This window comes from Cicer arietinum, chromosome 2 (genome assembly GCF_000331145.2).
Source record: "Cicer arietinum cultivar CDC Frontier isolate Library 1 chromosome 2, Cicar.CDCFrontier_v2.0, whole genome shotgun sequence".
Taxonomy (NCBI): Eukaryota; Viridiplantae; Streptophyta; class Magnoliopsida; order Fabales; family Fabaceae; genus Cicer; species Cicer arietinum.
This window is the reverse complement of record NC_021161.2, coordinates 40,995,689-41,001,481: the sequence shown is the minus strand read 5'-3', so window position 1 is coordinate 41,001,481 and position 5,793 is coordinate 40,995,689. Positions and strand designations below refer to the sequence as shown.

General features: G+C 29.8%; 1 long non-coding RNA gene and 2 other non-coding genes across 3 annotated transcripts; 1 reads left to right on the top strand and 2 right to left on the bottom strand.

Annotated features, from left to right (window-relative positions):
* Positions 1 to 589: 589 nt before the first annotated feature.
* On the bottom strand, positions 590 to 675 carry LOC113785546 (small nucleolar RNA snoR114). The gene has a single exon (XR_003471672.1). It is a non-coding gene; the product is annotated as a small nucleolar RNA snoR114 (small nucleolar RNA).
* A 4-nt stretch (positions 676 to 679) lies between these two features.
* On the bottom strand, positions 680 to 750 carry TRNAG-GCC (transfer RNA glycine (anticodon GCC)). Its single transcript has one exon. It is a non-coding gene; the product is annotated as a tRNA-Gly (tRNA).
* A 4,212-nt stretch (positions 751 to 4,962) lies between these two features.
* Positions 4,963 to 5,602, top strand: LOC140919259 (uncharacterized). The gene is made up of 2 exons (XR_012161854.1): positions 4,963 to 5,141; positions 5,233 to 5,602. It is a non-coding gene; the product is annotated as an uncharacterized lncRNA (long non-coding RNA).
* Positions 5,603 to 5,793: the final 191 nt, after the last annotated feature.

Here is a 5,793-nt window from a genome sequence, read left to right as displayed (position 1 = left end):
ATTTCCACCTCTTATATTTTCACATAAATATATGAATATTTAGATATCACATAATTCATCACACGAATTGAATTAGTTTAAGGCAAAAAATCTTAAATTAGCCTTAGAATAAAAACCATACAAAAATAAATAAATAAAAAACAGTTACCACATAATCATAATGAATTCAATTTTAAACATCAAGAAAAATAAACACAAATTTTAAACATTATACATAATGCTTAAAACAACTGTTCCTTCTTTATATGATTATCTTAAAGCAAAGTTTGAAAGGAAAAAAAAAAATAGATGTTATCAAGTATGTATTGAATGTGTGGTGGTGGTGACCACTAGAGAGAGAACTAAGTAAAAGTCATGAGGTTTGTGTTGTGTGAATAGTAAAAAATGAAAAAATTGAACCAATGAAAAATCTAACTTCTATACCTATAATTTACTAACTCTTTACTCTTGTTATCGATCATGCAAACCCATTCATGCCTATCACCTCTACATCTCATAATATGATTTATCCAAAAGTATAGAAAACTCATACATTCTAATGAAAGGTTCATAATATGTTTAGATTTTGAGCCAATTTTTTAAAAAATTTAAGCTCAGATGTGCCATATTTCGCCACCGAAGTATGCGTTTGTGATGAACCCGTCACCACATTTGACACATTTTTCGTCATAGCTAACATTGCACCAGCCGGGAATCGAACCCGGGTCTGTACCGTGGCAGGGTACTATTCTACCACTAGACCACTGGTGCTTGTTTATGTTATCCTCGTACGTGTTTTAGAGAAATTCAACTTCTTAATTCTTTGTGTTGACTTATAATACCAATGGAATTTTACCTCAAGTATATGTCGTATAATTCTTTACATTTTTAACATCAGAATGACATTTGTACATATATTTTCGAATTACTTTACTTTCATATATCTTTGATTAAGGAATCATATGTTTTATTTGATAAAAAAAGGAATAATGTCGATATTATTAGCTTGAAGGTATTGTTCCAAATTTAAATTTAGATTTTGCAGTTGTATAAATTAATTATGATAGATTTTATCATCATTTTTATGACCAAAACAAAATAATGCATTTTATTTGATTTTTTTTTTACTCAATCAATTTCATTTGATAAGAGTCATTTTATTTGATTGTTTTTCTTAGAATATATTTGTATTTTTTATTTTAGAGAAAATAAAGATAATTTTTGAAGATTTTTATTTTTTATTTGATTTATTAAATCGAAATGGTTTTTTGTAAATCAGTGTTAAAAAATTATATGAAATTTTAATTTTAACTAATATTGCTCTTTAAAAGTAAAAATTTGTGATTTTTCATATTGTGACATTTGAACAAGTGACTTAATTGATATTTTTATATTTGTCAAATTAATATCAACAAAATTATTGTTTCAATCATAAGAATAAAAAAAATGTGAACTTCTATTTTTAGAGAGCAGCGACCTTCAAAACCAACCTTTTAGACAAAAAATGGAACTTAAATGAAATGATAAGATCGTATCATACACAATGTTTGATATGCACCACATATATCAGTAGACAGATATCTTAGTCCCTGTTTGAGACGGAGTAGATGGCATGATACATCATGAATTATTAAATATAAAATAACTCTTTTATCAAGCATGGTCAAAGTGCCTCTTGGCAATGGCAAGTTTAGAGTGGTGACGATGGATGGGAGACAACAGCTGTGCTAATGGTGAAGTGGTAGTATCAATCAATGGAAGTGATAGATGTTAGGATGGCAAGATGGTAAGGGCATTGAATAATGGTTGTAAAGGGGTTGAGCGACAACAAAAATTAATTTTAGACACAGTGATAGAGGGTGGGTGTTAGACCACATTTTATTCTCATTTGATAACCATATTAAAATGGAAACCTGATTATGCTCTCCAGGCACCACAATTGTGCAATTTTAATCTTCCAAATTCCATTTGTGCAAATTTAATCTTCCAAGTATTTTAATTGTTAAAATCAAGTCACTCATTCCATTAATTGTCTAATCTTTTACACCAAGAATCAATATGGCTAAAGAAGATTAGTTCAACGTACTATTTGCCATAGCAGCAACCCCAAATGCCTTTTCAGAGTCACCAGGATACTTTTCTGGCCGTATCAACTTTTCAAGCTAACTTAAATCAATCTTAAATTAATTCTGGTCCAGAAACCTCCAATCTAAAAAATTATAGAATTAATAGACAGAGAACCTAACTATTGAGACTGAATTCACACAATTAAGAGATAGGAAACCAAAATCTCGGAATTGTCATACCAAAGAAAGTAAAAGTATGAGCAACCCTAAATGAAACAAATGTAACATTTTCAAAACAAAATTAATGAATGAGACAACTTAAACATTAGTAGACAAGTTTAAAAATAACATTTTAGTCATGATAAAAATTGTGAAAACAAGAAAACAATAAAGCAAATCTACTCATCCATTTTGTCGAGAGCTTTAACCACCCTTTCAATAAAATATAAACAAAAAGTACTTAATTTTTTTATAACAAAAAAAGTACATATGTTTGATTCAACTGAACCAAATAATTGTATTTTTTCTTATATTTTGATACGAAAGGATTAGGGCAACTCCGACAAATAATAATCCTATTGATAAATCTCTGTATTTTTTGTGTAAATGACAAGTTCATTACAAGTAGGTGATACAACTTCTATGCTATCAGATAATTAAAGAATGAAACATATTTTTCTTTCACTGCATTAGGGTCAACTAAGCCAGGATCTATTTACAAAATATTATCATTAAAAAGTAACAAATGATGAAAACTACCATACATGTTTCTCGGGGCCATCATCAAGGCAATTTTGAATAGCCATGGACTCCACCAGAGATACTGCTGTCATTAAGAAAAATAGGTAAAATATCACATAAAAGGAACAAAGCTACCTAGTTTTCAATTGAAATAAAAAGAGATATCACATTTGTTGTCAAAAACAGTCAAGCATGAAACATAATCAACTTCACACTTCAAACATCAGCATTTCAGATACAGAAACTAAACAAATCTCACTAATGATGATAACATGAATCAAGCCAAGTGATTCATGTGCTTTTGAAGCCATTATATTTATGAAAATCATTTGTAGATTTAGATATTTTTCAATGCTTTTAATGTTTTTTTTTAATGATCTTCTCCCAAGTCCTCCTATAGTGATCAAGTTTTCTATATTAACTAAGCTATCTCAAGTACTACACCTGTACACCAGACTGATCTTATTCAACACTAGCGTCATCATATATAGCACCCTCCTCCGCCCAAAATGTTAAATCAAGCTAATGGCCAAGAAAAATAAAAAATAATGTATGCATGCCAACTAAGTCAGATCCAATAAATTCACCAAAATTCAACATCCAATCGATTTGGTGGAAATGATTATCCAAGTTCATCAGAACACAGCCAAAAAAGAATTGTGTGCATCACTGATTACTACAGTTGCCTCTCCTCACTGAGAAAAAGCATATCAAACATTGAAGCCTTACTTCAATTCTGAGCACATCAAGCATGGCCATATATAATCATGGGAGAACCCCCAATTGGCAAGGAAAAACGCTAAATCCAATGACACAAAATTATGGGTATCCATTCCAGTAAGATATCTAAATTATTTCTATTTTACACTTCAAAGCTACAAACAGAACAAAACTATAAACTCAACTTCAGGAAATCACCCGATATATACATCCCTAAATATTGAACAATAAAAACGGATGCAGGAGAGGAAAAAAAAAGTTACCAGAATATACATGCACTTTTGTACAAAATACCAACTTGAGCAAGAAAACCGGAAGCGCTGTAAAATGCACACCCATTATATGAAATTATGGGTCTGTATTTTACGGCGCTTTTTTGAGAAAGTGCTGTAAAATGCACACCCATTATATGAAATTATGGGTCTGCATTTTACAGCGCTTTTGTTGTACATTTTACAACGCTTTCTGGAGAAAGCGCTGTAAAATGTACACCATTATGGCGCTTTACAACAACATTTTACAGCGCTTTTTAAAAAAAGCGCTGTAAAATGTGTTTTTTTTTTTAAACGCTGTAAATTAAATATTTGAAATGAAAAGCGCTTTTTATGGCATTTTTTTTAGAAAGCGCTGTCTTTTATCTTTGTATCCAAAATTATTTTGATCTAAAATCAGTTCACAATCAGTGCACACAACAACAAAACATATTCAAATACCATAAGCAGTTCACACAATCAGTAGAACAAAAATCAGAACTCTGTAACTTAATTAATATATATGTAACTCTGTAATTTACAACATAATTAACTACATTCAGATACATATATATATATAACCTAATTTACAACCTAAACTACATTCAGATCCATATGCATGTTCATATATTGTGTCTTATGATCATTTACATATAATAACTAACAGAATATACATAATATGCACTAGCTACCATATAGTATTCAGATCCCTTGCCCAACAGCAAACTATTTCCCAGAAAATCAAATAATTTGCATGTCAAGCACATACTGACACCAGTCTTCCTTTAATTCCATCAGATCTTTCTCAGAATATGATGGACTGGAATTGTCAAAGTACTGCAATATAAAAATTGAACATATTATATTAAGTTAGTATCAAATATATAGATAATTTATATATGAAAATCATATAATGCAAATACCGTACCGTTTCTGGGATAATAGTTTTATTCTTCTCAACAATCTCCTTCATGAATCTCAATACGTAGTACCCACAGTCGATGTTATTTGTTTGACGAGGGCACTTTATTGAGATCCATGTAATGTTATTAGACTTCTGCTTCGACACTTTAGCACCTCTTTGAGCTCGATAAACTTTTAAGGCACTATCGAATGAATAAATGTGATTATTAGAGCATAAATATTTATATATATATATATATATAAATATTTATGCTCTAATAATCACATTTATTCATTCGATAGTGCCTTAAAAGTTTATCGAGCTCAAAGAGGTGCTAAAGTGTCGAAGCAGAAGTCGAATAACATTACATGGATCTCAATAAAGTGCCCTCGTCAAACAAATAACATCGACTGTGGGTACTACATATTGAGATTCATGAAGGAGATTGTTGAGAAGAATAAAACTATTATCCCAGAAACGGTACGGTATTTGCATTATATGATTTTCATATATAAATTATCTATATATTTGATACTAACTTAATATAATATGTTCAATTTTTATATTGCAGTACTTTGCCAATTCCAGTCCATCATATTCTGAGGAAGATCTGATGGAATTAAAGGAAGAATGGTGTCAGTACGTGCTTGACATGAAAATTATTTGATTTTCTGGGAAATAGCTTGCTGCTGGGCAAGGGATCTGAATATTATATGGTAGCTAGTGCATATAATGTATATTCTGTTAGTTATTATATGTAAATGATCATAGGACACAATATATGCATATAATGGATCTGTTAGTTATTATATAATGGATCTGAATGTAGGTAATTAGGTTGTAAATTAGGTTGTATATATGTATCTGAATGTAGTTACTTAGGTTGTAAATTACAGAGTTACATATATGTTAAAAAAGTTACAGAGTTCTGATTTATGTTCTATTGATTGTGTGAACTGATTGTCTATAATATGTTCTGTTCTACTGATTGTGAAGTGATTTTGGATCAAAAATAATTTTGGGTACAATGATAAAAGACAGCGCTTTTTAAAAAAAGTGCCATAAAAAGCTAAAAAGCATTTTTCATTTCAAATAATTAATTTACAGCGTTTAAAAAAAAAAAAAAAAATAA